This window comes from Oryctolagus cuniculus, chromosome X (assembly GCF_964237555.1).
Source record: "Oryctolagus cuniculus chromosome X, mOryCun1.1, whole genome shotgun sequence".
In the NCBI taxonomy this organism is placed as follows: domain Eukaryota; kingdom Metazoa; phylum Chordata; class Mammalia; order Lagomorpha; family Leporidae; genus Oryctolagus; species Oryctolagus cuniculus.
In genome coordinates this window covers 37,024,758-37,040,396 of record NC_091453.1, presented here as the reverse complement: position 1 = coordinate 37,040,396, position 15,639 = coordinate 37,024,758, and the positions used below count along the sequence as shown (strand labels likewise).

Sequence of the window (15,639 nt, the reverse complement as noted above, 5' to 3'; positions counted from 1 at the left end):
TCTGGCTAAAATGTCCATGAGAGCTTTTCAGGCATGGAAAGCCAAGACACTGTGGCAAAGAAATGACCTAAATGGAAGATCTCTGTGAGTGAGATCCTGGCGGAAAGAAGGGGCTATCAAAGAAGGAGGTACCTTTCTCTGAAGGGAGGTGAGAACTTCCACTTTAATTATGACCTGTTCTAAATAATGTTGGAGTTTGTGGACTCAAGAGGCTTCCATAGCCTTGGCAGCTCATGACAAGAGCCTCGGGTGATCACTCTCATCATAAATAAGAGTGTCAATTGTTAAATCAACAAGAGGACTCACTGTGCACTTACTCCCCATGTGGGACATCTTTGCTTAATGAGAATTATCGGTAAAACTTGACTTCAAACAGTACTTTATATTTTGTGTGTCTGTGTGGGTACAAATTGTTGAAATCTTAATATAGAGTTGATCTGCATATAACGATAATTAAAAATGAATCTTAAGACTGGGATGGGAGAGGGAGTAGGAGGTGGTGTGGTTTGGGGGTGGGAGGGCGGGTATGGGGGGAAGAACCGCTATAATCCAAAAGTTGTACTTATGAAATTTATATTTATTAAATAAAAGCTTTGTATAGAAAAAGCCATGAAGGTTGTAGTGTGTACCACACGTGGACAGTTATTTCCAAAAGACCCGGAGAGGCAAGCATCTAGCCTGCTTCTACAGACGAGGAAATGGCCAGAAAAGCAGTTAGTTCACTGCTGCAGATGCCGACACGTGTGGATCTGGAATCACCCCAGGCTGTGCCTCCTTCCAGCAGGCCATGTTCCACTCACGGCGGGACACTTTGCTTAAGTGACCCTTGTGGAGATGCAGATACTGTCCCATGATTGCAGCACCATGTCCACCTGTGAACGTCTGGCTCCTAGTGGACAAGGCTGCCCTGGGGAGTTCTGAGGCACTCTGTGAAGGCTCGCCTCGCCTCAGGGCTCACGGCTGAGCAGGATTTCAGTGTCTAGGGCTGCCCTGTGGGAGACACTTTGCCCTGGTAGGGACCTTGGAATCCAGCCCAGTCCCAGGGCACATCTCCTTTGTCCTTCTAAGAGGTGGTAGGATTTGGAGGCCATCAGACGCAGAAGGTGTTTTAGGGGCTGCACAGTGACCAGACCCCCAGGCTGGTTTGGTGGCCAGTGGACTGAGAAAAGGAGATGTGGCTGGTGCATATTGACCCCACTGTTCTGCAACTCTCTTGCAGTACACTGTGGGTAAGAAAGTGCCAGTTTCCTACGCCTCCCTGCCCTGGGAAGTCTGTCTCACTGCGCCCACCCCTCAGGTGAGGAGGGGTCAGGCGCCCTCCTCTGTTCCCAGGCACCTAGATTAAACCCTGCCATTGCTCTCCCCACACCAAGTCTGTGTGGGGCTCACCTGCCCACAGCGGTAACCCCTAAGCAATCCCGGCGTCTGAAGGTGGCCCCTAGGTAGAGACTTGTTTCCTGTGAGCGAGGGACTTTGAGCTTGGAGCCTTGGCCAGCAGCCTGCATCTCTTTGTGTAGCCCTTATCTCTGCAGTAGGATGACACAGGAGGATCCGTTTAACAAGGACATCAGTATATTCAGAATGTCTCCCTCGGATGTGGGAGGTGGACTCTGTTTCATCCCATCTCTGATTCCAGGACTCGTCATCAGTGAGGCTACCGAATTCTTCAAATGCACATTGGGCAATGCACTTGGCTGAGGCCTGGCCTCGCAGTGCAGCTGCTCTGGTCAGTTACAGAGAGTTTCCCAGGAGGTCAGCATGCAGGGCAGTGGTAGGCCCCATGAGACCTTCCGTGGGGCCGGCTGGGTGAATCCAGGGTGCTGTCTGAGCAGGGTGTGTGTGGTGTGGCTACAGCACAGATGTCCACTGAGACAAGGGGCATGATCCCACAGATGGGCGCTTGTGTCCAGTCCCGCTGAGCTTGGCCAGCCTTGTCCGTTGTCCTCCTTGCTCTCTGAGCAAACTCTGCTGTTTTCTGACTGCTCTTGCTGCTGCCTCCCTCCCAGGAGGTCTGAGCCCCTCCTAGCTGTGCGTGTGGCTACTCTGAGGCAACAGGCGGCCCCTTCCGTGCAGCACACGGTCCTGGGCCCCTGGCTGCCCAGGTGAGCCATCTATAGGTTGTCAACGTGTGTCCGTCTGGCAGGCTCTGCCTCGCTGTTTCCCAGCTGCTCCCTGGGTCCTGGAATGTGCTGAAATATGCTGACCCCGGATATCTGCTCAGCTCCCTCCTCTGCAAAGTGTGCCTTTCCCTGTGCTTCCTAGGCTGGTCACTTCACTTCACTTTTTACCCTGCAGCTCATGTGGTTCCTCCCAGGTTGCTGATCTGTGACTGTGACCCCTGCATCTTTTGTTTCCAGCAGATGCCCTCAGGGTCCAGCCCAGGAGGCAGTTTCTGTGTTACGGAGATGGTTTGGGGAGCCCACCTGCCCTTCCCCTCAGTGCCTGCAAGACCCCGGGCAGGGAATCTGTGCATTTGGCATTGATGAGCCTGGGTGCCTGCAGACAGACGATCAAGGAGGAGAGGGGTCTGTTGCCGGAGGGCAGGGGTCTCTTCCCCACTAGGTCCACACCCTGGCCTGGGGCTTTGCTCTCCCACAAGACGGAGCCCTCAGTGCTGGCTGCACTGATTGCCAAGCACAGGGAGTTTCCAGGAATTTGGATGTATTCTGTTTCGTCTCTTCTTTGGCCCTCAGCTCCCTTCTCAGCATGTGCAATAGAAGCCAGGTTGTGGCGGTTCCTGAATAAGAGAAGACTAGTGGGTGATGAATTGGCTCGGGCCAGTGTCAGCATGTGCAGCCTCGTATTCCTCGTTTCTTACTCTCCTTTTCAGCCTTTTCTTGGTGTCGTGAACAGGGGGAAGGTTTCACTCCAGCGTCAGCTGACAGCTCCTGACGTGCTCAGTGTCCCCTGCCTGACCCTCCGCTGTGGGTGACCCCGTATGTGCTGCTCAGGAGAGACTCTGTGTGCTATATTGTGCGGGCTGCCGGGACTCAGCATTGAAACACCTCCATGCCCTCTGAGAGGTCCTCTGTGGCCTTACAGAATTAGAGGGAGTGTCAGGAGGTGAAAGCAGCACCCTCACGTTTGCCCCTTGCCTTGAGACTCCCTGTGCCCTGGCCTGTGAGGTGAGAGTCCTCCCAGTCCTCAGCACGCCCGGGAACTGAGTGTGGGGCATCCCCAGCGAGCAGGGCTCAGAGGGGAAGGGGAGTATGGGCACAGATGACTTGTCCACGAGAAGGGCATTTGTCCAGCGCTGGTCAGCATCACAGAGCACTGGACACAGACTCCCAGACCCTCGGGGACCTCACACTGTGGGCCTCCAAACCCCAACTCCCCCAGCATCTCTCCCAACCCAGATACCACCTAGGAGAGAGCAGGTGAGATCTCAACAAGGGATGGAACGGAGACAACTCAGAGAGCTCCGCGGTGAGGTAGAGACAGGAAGCATCCCAGATCCTACGGCGCAGCCCACATGCGTTTTAGGGACTTCAGTCCCTGTGGTGGAGAAACTCAGTAGCTCACCCACATCACACCTTGGGTGCAGCAATGTGCAAAATCCTGGAGCGCCAGCCTGGGATGCAGACACGTGAACAGCTGAGAGGCCTGGCCTGGGACAGTGAGACCTCGTCCATGACCTTGTGTGCAAGGGACTTGGAAGAGATTGGCCCGTGTGGTAGCCAGTTCCACACAGCCCAAATCTTCCAGCCCGCGATGGTGTCAACCCTTCCGTTCCTGTCACGCACACTTAAAAGCAAGTCAGAGAAGTCACAGGTGCCAGCACTCCCGCCGGTCAGCCACCTCCCATCCTGTGTTCCAGAAACCTCTGTGACCTCCAGGTGTGGGACAACAGAAGCCCTAGGGGCTCCAGTATGGTCACATTGTCCATGCTGCCCCTCAGCAGAGCTCAAAGCCAATTCCTGAGGTGCAGAGGGAGATCCGCCCAGATCTCTTCCACCCGAGACTCGGCACCCAGCGCAGATCAGAAAGCTACAGACTCTTGGAGAGAGACCCCTCATCTGCCCAGAGCCCTCTCACCCACGGCCACAAGCTCCCCACAGATGAGACCGCACGTCCTGGATGCAGATCCTGCAAGAGCTTAGGGACCTTGCAGCCTGACATTGCTTGGAGCTCCAAGGTCAGTGTTGTAGGCCCCATGAAGTCCTCATGACCTGAGCACATGTCAGGTGGAGCCATGCTGACAGAGTCCCCTGCCTGGTGAGCCACCCGAGGAAGCAGGCATCTGAGGAGTCAGGATGAGAGCGAGAGATGGGGACAGGGGGAGGGGCTTGAGAATCGGAGAGCCCATTCTGGTCATTTTCTTTATCCCTTGTGCCCGGCCCCCGTCAGAACCCTCCTCCTGGACCTGAGCAGCTTCTGCCCTCCCCAGGGGCAGGCAGCCCCCGCATCTGCCATCTGAGCCCATTTCTGGGGAGTGACTGCTGCGCTGGGCCTGGGAGGAAAGCTTCTGGTCCCGAACCCGTGCCAGGCTCTGCCCACCAAAGTGGGGACCCCTTTAGGTTTGGAGGGTTTGTGGGACCCCCACCTGAGGCCCGTGCTGCTGTTGTACTGAATTCCTGCTCCATGGGGAGGTAGATTCTGTGCTGCTCAGTCCGGGAGCCACTGGGACCAGGCCTCCTGCAGCTCCCGGGACCGCGGGACCCACTTCTGCTTGCCCTGGACGACACTGCTTTGCCTCCTGAGCATGTGGAATTTGGAGGCGTGCAGCCAGCTGGTTTCCTTCTGTCCTCCTCCACCCTGAACACTGGGACCCCCGCAGATGCTTTGTCAGAGGCAGGGAGAGGGAGAGGCGGGGCAGCTGTTGGCACGGCGGTGATGGGCACCATGACAAGGCACAGACCTCACTGAAGATGCCACATTGCCGTTGCCCCACTCACCCCTGACCCTCAGCCTCCCTGTGTCCAGGCAGCAGGCCCTGCCCCTTTCTCTCAATGCCAAATTCTGTTGTAAAAGGAATGGCGATGTCAGGTTTCTATACTTGCTGGAGGGCTTTGTCCAAACGGTGGAGCACAGATCTCTGTTTCCCTGTGTTGCCCACCAGGAGGCCAGCACTGCATCATGGCTATTTTCTGTTGGGCACCACAGCTGCAAGGCATGGCCTCTGGGCACAGAGGTGAATGTGTGCCTACCTGGTGGCCTCTTCCTGCTGGGGAGCACACACACTGGCCCATCTCTGATCCCCTGCATCTGCAGTCCCCCAGGACTATGGGAATCCAGTCTCACCTCTCAAGCACCTGCTCAGCTCTGAACACAGGTTTTTTTCTTTTTAAAAAAGATTTTATTTATTAGAGAGAGAGTGTTACAGAAAGAGGGAGAGACAGAAAGGGCTTTTATACGCTGGTTCACTCCCCAAATGGCCCCAGTGGCTGGAGCTTGGCTGATCCAAAGCCAGGAGCCAGGAGTTTCTTCTGGGGCTTGCACACAGGTGACCGGGCCAAATCACTTGGGCCATGTTCTCCTGCTTTCCCAGGCCATAGAAGAGAGGTGGATCGGAAGAGGAGCAGCTGGGACTTGAACTGGTGCTCATATGGGATGCCTGTGCCGCAGGCGGAGGCTTCGCCCTCTTCACCACATTGCCGGCCCCGTCAGGGTTTACTGACTTGGGAAACCCCTTCCCTCGACTTGCCTACCCCATCCAAACATCTGCCCCTGCCCATTGCCTTAGTCCCATGATGGAAGTGCTTGCTTGTTTGTTGAGGGACTTGCTGCCTCCCTTTTGGAACCTGGGCTGCACAAGGGTCTTGAGGCCTCTGACTGCCCATCTTGGACCCGCAGTTCTGCTGGTGGACAGATGCCAGAAACTAAACGGTTTTCTCAGTGTGGCTATGAAATGTTACATTTATTTGAAAGGGAAAGTTACAAAGAGTGAGACACAAACAGATGTCTTCACTCCCCAAATGCCTGCAACGGCCTGGGCTGGGCCAAGGTGAAGCCAGGAGCCTTGAACTCCATCCGGGTCTCCCACGTGGGTGCAGGGGTCCAAGTACTTGGGCCATCTTCTGCTGCCTTCCCAGGTACCGTTAGCAGGGAGCTGGATCAGAGGTGGAGCCACCGGGACTTGAACTGGCAATCATATGGGATGGCAGCACTGTAGGCAGAGGCTTAGCTGGCCCCTCCCATGAGCATTTTACTCAATGAGAACTGATGGAGAGGCCTGAAGACAATATAGAGCAAACCTGTGATCCCAGTCACTAGGCGGTATTTTGGCTGCTTGTACCTATAAGCTGGCTGAGGTTCCAGGGCAGAGGTTCCTGGCCTTTAGTCCCCCAGGGAACATGTGTGACTCACAATTCTGACCCTCCACTTTCCTCTCCACCTCCACCACTTTATGCTCCAAATGTGCAACTATGAACTCCCAAAGCAGGACAACCTCCATGCCAGCGAACATTCTCTTCCGTGGGAGAGAACGGAGCAGCAATCCTGCCTGTATCCAGATGATGCTAGGATCATTCCTAGCCTCTGCCCAGCTCATCCACCTGAGAGCCATTCACTTGCTTTGTTGTCCTAGACCGCGGCTCCTGCTTGATTTGCATCTGTACAAATCTGGGCTGGAGCCAGAACTGAGATCATGGTGACCTTTGGGGAGGTGAAAGTGGAGGCGTGGAGCTCTGTGTGTGGTGGGCAGCCCGCTGCACCTGGCACACAGTGCTTTATCTGAACTACGGGTAGGAGCTCCCCTTCCCAGTCTATCTCCCAGGCAGACTGCTTCATCTGAGCCTCTCATGGTACGTTCTGTCCAGGACATCCCCTCCCGCCACTCCTCCACGTCCCTGCCGTCTCTGGTGATTCACCTAGATCTGGCAGTTTGATGGTCATTTCCAGCGGGTCATTTCATCCTCAGCTTATCCCTCCTCCCCCTCCCAGAACATCACACTGGATCTCCCGCTGCATTGTGGATGCTCTTAGGGGACCATTCCACCATGGTCTCATTTCTGCTGTAGCATCCTATTGGGTTGCAGACTCTGAGGATCTGTGGAGGCTGGGATAGGGCATAGCCTGCGGTGGCAGGTCCTTGCCCCAGAAGTGGTGCCGAGTGTGCTGGCCCAGGGCCAGCGTCTCCCTGCCTCAGTGGTGGACATGCAGATCGGTGGCACAACTGTGCAGGGAGAGGTAACGGCCTCTTTGGGCATTCGTGTTCTGCCTCTTCCGTTCATTGGAAAGAGCGATATTTGTTGGTCTTATTCTGTGCTTTTTCTCCAGCATTTGGAGCAGTGTCAGGCACACAGGAGGCGCTCCACTGATGTTTGTTTAAGGAATGAATTGTTGACTTTGAAATCACTGTGCTAAGAAGTATCCTAAAGAATTGTTTTTTAAAGATTTATTTTATTTACTTGAAAGGCAGTTACAGAGAGAGGTAGACACAGAGAGAGGTCTTCCATCTGCTGGTTCACTCCCCCAGGTGACTGCAACAACCAGTTCTGGTGCGTCCCCGGCAGGCTGAATCTGGGATCCAGGGGCCTCCCCCCTGTCTTCCATGTGGGTGCAGGAGTTCAAGCATTTGAGCCATCTTCCACTGCTTTCCCAGGCTGCAACAGAGAGTTGGATGGGAAGTGGAGCATCCGGGATTTGAACCGGTACCCATATAGGATGCTGATGCCACAGCCTGTGGCTTCAGCCCACTGCACCACAGCAGGAGCCTGCTAGAAATGTTTACGTTTGCAAGGAGCTATGTTACAGCAACAGCAGGAAGAACCTACTTTGGAGTGTGGGTAAATGCACATTAATTCCCAGGGGGTGCTGGAGGACAAAATGAGAGGTTATGTGTTATTATTATTATGCTTTTGAACATCCTCTGCCCTTGAAACAGAGTGGAGGTACCCAGCCTTAGCCTCACAGAGCTTTCCTCCATGACATGCTCTTACTGGGAAGTACTGTGTCTCCCCTCATCTCTTGGTAATCATTGACCTGATTTCTAGCTCTATGGATTTGTTCATTCTGTTCATTTTATATAAATAACAGTCATACAGTATGTTCTTTTTGTCTGGCTCTTTTCATTTAACATAATATATTCAGGATTCCTCCATGTTGCAGCATCTGTCGGTGCTTTATCATTATGGTTTATGATATTCTATTATACGGAATTTGGTTTATATAATATTGTTGTAAGCCATGTTTCATTTATGTATTATTGATTAATGGACTTTTTTTTTTTGACTGGCAGAGTTAGACAGATAGAGACAGAGAGAAAGGTCTTCCTTTTTCCATTGGTTCACCTCCAAGTGGCCGCTACGGCCAGTGCGTTGCAGCTGGTGCGCTGTGCTGATCCAAAGCCAGGAGCCAGGTGCTTCCTCCTGGTCTCCCATGCGGGTGCAGGGCTTAAGCACTTGGGCCATCCTCCACTGCCTTCCCAGGCCACAGCAGAGAGCTGGACTGGAAGAGGAGCAACCAGGACAGAATCCAGCGCCCTGACTGGGACTAGAACCTGCGGTGCTGGCGCTGCAGGTGGAGGATTAGCCTAGTGAGTTGCGGCGCCAGCCCGGTCAATGGGCATTTACATTGTTTTTGATTTCTTTGAGTATTATGAGTAATGCTGGTATGAACAGGTATGAAATCCTGTACAGGTTTTGATGTGTGCTTATGTTTTCTGTTCTTTTTGATACACAGTATCACCCCCCTTAGCCACAGGTTATATGTTCAAGGATTTCCGGTGGATGTCCGATATTGTTATAACTGATCCATGTATATGTACATACGTACATATTATGCATTTTAACATAAACTTGGCATAGTAAACAACATTAATAACTGAAAATAGAGCAATTCTAATCAAATGCATTGAAAATTTATGAACTATTTACTTCAGAAATTTTTCACTTAGTTTTTTTGGACCACTATTGACCTTGGGTGACTGAAACCACTGTAAGTGACATTGTGTATAAAGGTGGACCAGTCTGTTCCCAGGAGTGGAAATATCTTGGTCTTATTACTTTACTTTTAACTTTTTGAGGAAGTATCAATGTTTTCCATTGTAACTTTACCATTTTGCATTCCTATCAGGATTGCATCAGATTCCAATTACTCCAAATTCTCCTCAACATTTTTCATTTTTAAATCATACCCATTCTAGTGGATGTGAAGTGATGATTTATCATGGTTTCAATTTTAATTTTCCCTATTACTAATACTTGTGTGGCATTCATTCATGTAATTATTGTCATGTGTGATTCTTTTTTATAATTGCTAATACCCTAATATTGATTCTTTTCCTTACTAACAGAAGCCTGATTTTTTCAAAGATTTATTTATTTGAAAGACAGAGTCACAGAAAGAGAGAGGGAGGGAGGGACGGAAGGGGACAGAGAGAGAGAGAGAGAGAGAATCTTGCATCCACTGGTTTACTTTCCAAATGGCTGAAACAGCTGGAGCTGACCTGATCCAAATCCAGGAGCTAGGAGATTCTTTTAGGCCTCCCACATGGGTACAAGCCCCCAAGCACTTGGGCTGTCTTCTGCTGCCTTCCCAGGCACATTAGCAAGGAGCTCGTTTGAAAGAGGAGCAGCCGGGAGTCGAAGCAGTGCACATGTGGAATGCTGGTGTTACAGGTGCCACAGCGCCATCCTCTGTATTTCTTCTTTACAGAAATGTCTACTCAAATGCTTAACCTGTGTGTGTGTGTGTGTGTGTGTGTGTGTCTGTCTGTCTGTGTTTCTATGGTAGCGAGAACACTTACCATAAAATCTACTTTCTTAAGAAATATCAGTCCATTTTTAATTTGTCTTTTTGCTGTGCAATTTTGTGGCTGGCATTGTGGCTCAGCAGGGTAAGCTGCTGCTTGTAACAGTGGTATTCCTGGCCAGCGCCGCGGCTCACTAGGCTAATCCTCCACCTTGCGGCGCCGGCACACCGGGTTCTAGTCCCGGTCGGGGCACCGGTTCTGTCCCGATGCCCCTCTTCCAGGCCAGCTCTCTGCTGTGGCCAGAGAGTACAGTGGAGGATGGCCCAATCCTTGGGCCCTGTACCCCATGGGAGACCATGATAAGCACCTGGCTCCTGCCATCGGATCAGCGCGGTGCGCTGGCTGCGGCGGCCATTGGAGGGTGAACCAACGGCAAAGGAAGACCTTTCTCTCTCTCTCTCTCTCTCACTGTTCACTCTGCCTGTCAAAAAAACAACAACAACAGAAAAAACAGTGGTATTCCCATATGAGCACTGGTTGAACTTCTGGATGCAGTGGAAGATTACTCAAGTCTTTGTGCCCCTGCCACCTACATGGAAGACCCAAATGAAGCTCCTGGCTTCTGGCTTCTGCTTGTTCCAGCCCCAGCCAATGTTGCCATTTGGGGGAGTGAACCAGTGGATGGAAGATTTCTTTCTCTCTCTCTGTCTCCCTCCTCCATCCCTCTCTTTGTAACTCTGCCTTTCAAATAAATAAATAAATAAATAAATCTTTTAAAAAATAAATTAAAAATGCTATTTTAAGACACCAATATAATGAAAAGACACATAATAGAAGAAAATATTTGCAAGTCAGAGGTTTGGAACCATCACACCTTTTTGGTGGGACTGCAAATTTATCATTTGACTTTGGAAAAGAGTTTGGTACCTTTTAAAATAAGCATATATACTTACAAAATGACCAGCAATCCTGCTCCTAGACAATTATCCCCAAGAGAAATGAAAACATGTGTTCCCGTGAAGGTTGTTCTCAAATGGTTCATGGCAGCTTCCTTTTATAACAGCCAAACCTGGAAACAACCCAGATGCCCAACAATTTCTGAAAGGGTAACAAACTGAGGTCCATCATTGCAAAGCAGTTCTACTCAGTGATAAAAAGGAACAAACTGGCTGGCGCCATGGCTCACTTGGCTAATCCTCCACCTGTGGCTCTGGCACCCCAGGTTCTAGTCCTGGTTGGGGCGCCGGATTCTGTCCCGGTTGCTCCTCTGCTAGTCCAGCTCTCTGCTGTGGCCAGGGAAAGCAGTAGAAGATGGCCCAAGTGCTTGGGCCCTGTACCCACATGGGAGACCAGGAGAAGCACCTGGCTTCTGGCTTCGGATTGGCGCAGTGTGCTGGCTGCAACGGCCATTGGGGGGTGAACCAACGGAAAAGGAAGACCTTTCTCTCTGTTTCTCTCGATCACTGTCCACTTGGCCTGTGAAAAAAAATCTTAAAAAAAAAAAAAAGGAAAAAGGAACAAACCACTGACACAAATAACAACATAATTCCATCTCAAAAGCAGTATGCCACGTGCAAGAAGCCAGACAAAATACTACACACTATACCTTTTAAATACAAATGGTATTCTGGAATCTTAAAATTATAGGGTCAGAAAACATATTTTTCAAGGGTGTCAGTTGATTCAAAAGGGCCAGGGCAACATTTTGAAATGACATAAATTTTCCTACCTTTTTTAAAAATCAATTTGTCAAAACTTATCAAAGCATATACTTAGAAAGATTGACTTATTAAAGGATGTACTTTTCTCTGAAGGGAGGAGAGAGCTTCTATTTTACTTATGGCCTTGTCGAGCCAGTGGATCCAGAAGGCATCCATAGCTGAGGCAGCTCATGTCAAGAACCTTAGGTTACCACTGATGTCATACATAAGAGTGTTATTTGTTAAGTACACAACAAGAGTCAGTGTGCACTAACTTCTCATGCTGGACCTCTTTCCCCAGAGAGTTGTATTGTGAGACTTAATAGTAATACTTGTTCTCAAAAATCACCTCCATTTACTATGTCTCATAAGTTAAAGTTATTTCTAAGAGCTCACAAGAGATGCACCATTCTTGGGTTCTTCTTTAAAGACAATTTTCTAAAAGGAAAGAAAGTGGAGGAAGGAAGGGAAAAGAATAAGGGGGAAAAAAGCAAAATCACCTTCAGGAAGTAATAACATAGAACAGCCCTTGTCTAGACTGTTGAAGAACAGTTCTCTTATTTTTTTATTGCGTTCTTTCTTTTTTTGTTGTTTATTTTTCTTCCTTGGACTAAGCAGGAGAGTGAGGAGGAAGCGGGGAGTGGGTGGGAGGGCGAGTGTGGTGGGAAGAATTACTATGTTCCTAATGTATTTATGAGATACATACAAAAAAGATTGATGTATTGCTTGTAAATTTAATAAATATGACTTATTGAAAAAGGACAAGGAATCTTTAAGGGAAATATGAGGGAACTTAAAAAAGTTGATGAAATTAAGGAGAAAAAATACATTTGTTTTGGTGCAAAAAGTTTGAAATCAATGCATCATTTTTTCATAACAGGCATTTTCCACATAATTTTTGAAGATCCCTGATGGTATTCAAAAGAAAAAGAATGCACCATTGATACACAGAACAATTTGGATGAAATTCAAGGGCACCAATGCTTGGGGGAAGATACCAGTCTCAAAAGATTACAGGCTGTCCTACTCCCTTTGAATCGTATCGTTGAAAAGACGAAAATGGGGGCTGGTGCTGTGGTGCAGCAGGTTAATGCGCTGGCCTGAATCACTGGCATCTCATATGGGCACCAGTTCTAGTCCCGGCTGCTCCTCTTCCAATCCAGCTCTCTGCTGTGGCATGGGATAGTGGTAGAAGAGGGCCCAAGTCCTTGGCCCCTGTACCCACGTGGGAGACCTGGAAGAAACTCATGTCTCCTGGCTTCGGATTGGTGCAGCTGCAGCCATTGAGGCCATCTGGGGAGTGAACCTGGGGATGGAAGACCTCTCTCTCTGTTTCTATCTCTCTCTGTCTTTCAAATAAATAAAATAAATCTTTAAAAAAAGACAAGACAAAAATGCAGTGAGGAGAATAGATCTGTGGTTGCTGGGGCTTAGGAGTAGAGGAAGGAAGTGACTATACAAGAGGACACAAAGAACCTAGGGAATTCTTTGGGGATGACAAAAAGTTCTATAACTCGATTGTGGTGTTGTACAAATCTGTATGTGTGTTGAAATTCATAGGGCTACACATCAAATATCAGTTTTACTGTAAAATTCAAGCAATTAAAAGAATTTCCCATGAAGCTGGTTGGAATCTTTTTGTGAAACTGTTTTAGCACAGGTGTTTCTATGTCTAAACACTACTTTTATTTGCTTTTGAGTCTCATAGAAAAAGAAGTATTCAGCAAGTCTTCTTTGACTTAACATTATATCTATTTGTGATTTTGTTCACCCCCTCACAGTAATTCATAGTGTGGATCTGACACAATTTATTTATGCATTTTCTTACTGGTGCATAATAAGTAGCTTGTTTCCAGTTTTTTTTTTTTTTTTTTTTACAGAGTTAGCGAGAGAGAGAGAGACAGAGAGAAAGGTCTTCCTTTTCCGTTGGTTCACTCCCCAAATGGCCACTATGGCCGGCGTGCTGTGCCGATCCGAAGCCAGGAGCCAGGTGCTTCTCCTGGTCTCCCATGCAGGTGCAGGGCCCAAGCACTTGGGCCATCCTCCACTGCCTTCCCGGGCCACAGCAGAGAGCTGGACTGGAAGAGGAGCAACCAGGACAGAATCCGGCGCCCCAAGTGGGACTAGAACCCGGGGTGCCAGTGCCACAGGTGGAGGATTAGCCTAGCGAGCTGCGGCGCCGGCCTCCAGTTTTTAACTATTACAAATAAGATTATGATATGAACACTGTTGTATGTTCAAGAATGAGCAGCAGAGATAGTCTATGATGATAAAAATGTAAATCAAAAACTACCTAACCATTCAGTAGGGGAATGACTGAGTCCACAGTGGTGATAATAAATCATAACCTGCCGTGCAAGTCATCTTGTGGGACAAATCATATAAGTGTTAACCTGGGGACCTTTGTGGTGATGGTGTGTGGCTCTGTGACTATGTGTGGGTTGCAGTAACCACTGGAGCAATATGCTCACGGAGCCCATCTCTGCCTTTCCTTTGGGCAGAAATGAGGATAAACAGTAAGGAGCTACTGAGATCTGTGGCCACCAAAGAGCACGCCAGAGATGACCTGTCCTGGCCCTTGGGCCCATGGTTCCCATCAACCCTCAGAGCTTCCCCCTGCCTGAATACTCTGAGCACTCCCAGGAAGGCGTGCCCTGGCCATGCCTGAGATGGCCCAAGTTAGTCCTTTCTCCTACCAACTCTGAGTCTTGTCTCCTTTTGGGCCAAATCTGCTTATCTATTATATCAGTTCCCCCTCTGCTCAGGAGTACCCTCTGCATGCTAGGAGTGTAATTATGCTCCTTGTGCAGGTGAGGAAACTGAGGTCCATTGTGGGGCAGGAGTAGGGACCACAGCTGTACAGCAGCTCAGTGAGTAGATATTGGGGGGCCACTCCCCTCTCCATGCTGCCCACCCCCTCAATCAATGGAGATTTTCTACTGTCTCCTCAGATGGGCCTTCCTGACCTTGGTCTCCCCCACCCCAGCAGGCCTGGTGCACTGCTGATCCCAACCAGGAGTTCTAGATCCAGCATTCAGGCTCTGAGCATTCAGGGGACTGGGTGCAGGAATGCCAGGATCTGGCTTGGTGGAAGGGTTGGTAACCTTTTCCTAAACCCTAGGCTTTGCTGGGACTGTCCCCAGTTCCTTCAGGATCTAGGCCTGTGTCTTCAGGACCAGCCAAACTGTACTGGGGTCCTGGCTGCAGAGCCAATGTATCTTGTGAGCAATAGGCCTGTAATGCAAACTGAAAGTGAGAAAAATGACTAAAATATGAGAACCTTCCTTTAACTGCAGACATGAGCTCCTTGTGTAAGGAAGAAGAGGAGGAAGAGGAAGTCTGCAGAAGACTCAGAACAGCACTAAGCCCCTGTGCCCTTCAGAGGAAGAGGCAGAAGGCTGCCCTCACCTGGCCACACTTCAGTTCACAGCTCATGCACCCAGAGGCCTGTGATCTTACCAGGAGTGAATATTTAAGCCAATGTGTGTTCTCTGTCTTCTCTGAGGTCTTCCAGGTCTTGGAGATGAGACACCACCTGCTGGGAAATGTGGGTATCCCTGTAACATGGACAATTCATTACTGATGTGTGCCTGGTGGAGTGCAGACCTCACCATGGGACCACAATCTTCGATCAGCCTTCCTTGAATGAAAGGGAAACACCAATATGACTTAGTAGCTCATAGTTTGGACCTGGCCTGGTCTCACCCAGGACCATAGACATCCGGAATGGGAATGAATGAGTTATAAGAAGGGGCAGCTGTCATCACAGCTGGGCTGAGGGCTGAGGGCAAAGAGCAGGAGCCTCTGTGAAATTAACATGCTGGGCCTTATAACAAGGAGAAGGCAGAGGAGAAGGGAGAAGATGATGGTGAAAGCCCCTGCAGAGGACATGCTCAAGGCTGATGAGGACACAGAGGGGCTCCGTAAACTGGTGATGAATAGAATTTGCACCTGAGGTGCTGGCTTTGAGAGAAGTCTGATTCATGTACAGTGATCAGCCAGTGTCTGGCATAGAATCCTGGCAAGTAAAGGCTGTCAGAACTGTTATGAATAGTTGTGTTAGAGTTCTCCACGAAACAAAACATAGGAGCATATAATATATATATGAGGGAGTTGATTAAGGGAATTGGCTCATGTGATTATGGGTCTGAGAAGGTTCATAATCTGCAAGTCTAGCTGTCTACAAGCTGGAAAACCAGGGAAGCCAGTGTTATGATTCAATCTGAGTCCAAGGGCTTGAGAACCAAGGGGAACCAATCGTGTAAGTGCCCACGCTTAAAAGCCCAAGAACCTAGAGTTCTCATG

General features: G+C 49.6%; 1 pseudogene; it reads left to right on the top strand.

Moving 5' to 3' along the window:
• LOC100338101 (ras-related protein Rab-14 pseudogene) overlaps positions 1–15,639 on the top strand; it is a 41,628-nt pseudogene that overhangs the window by 5,482 nt on the left and 20,507 nt on the right.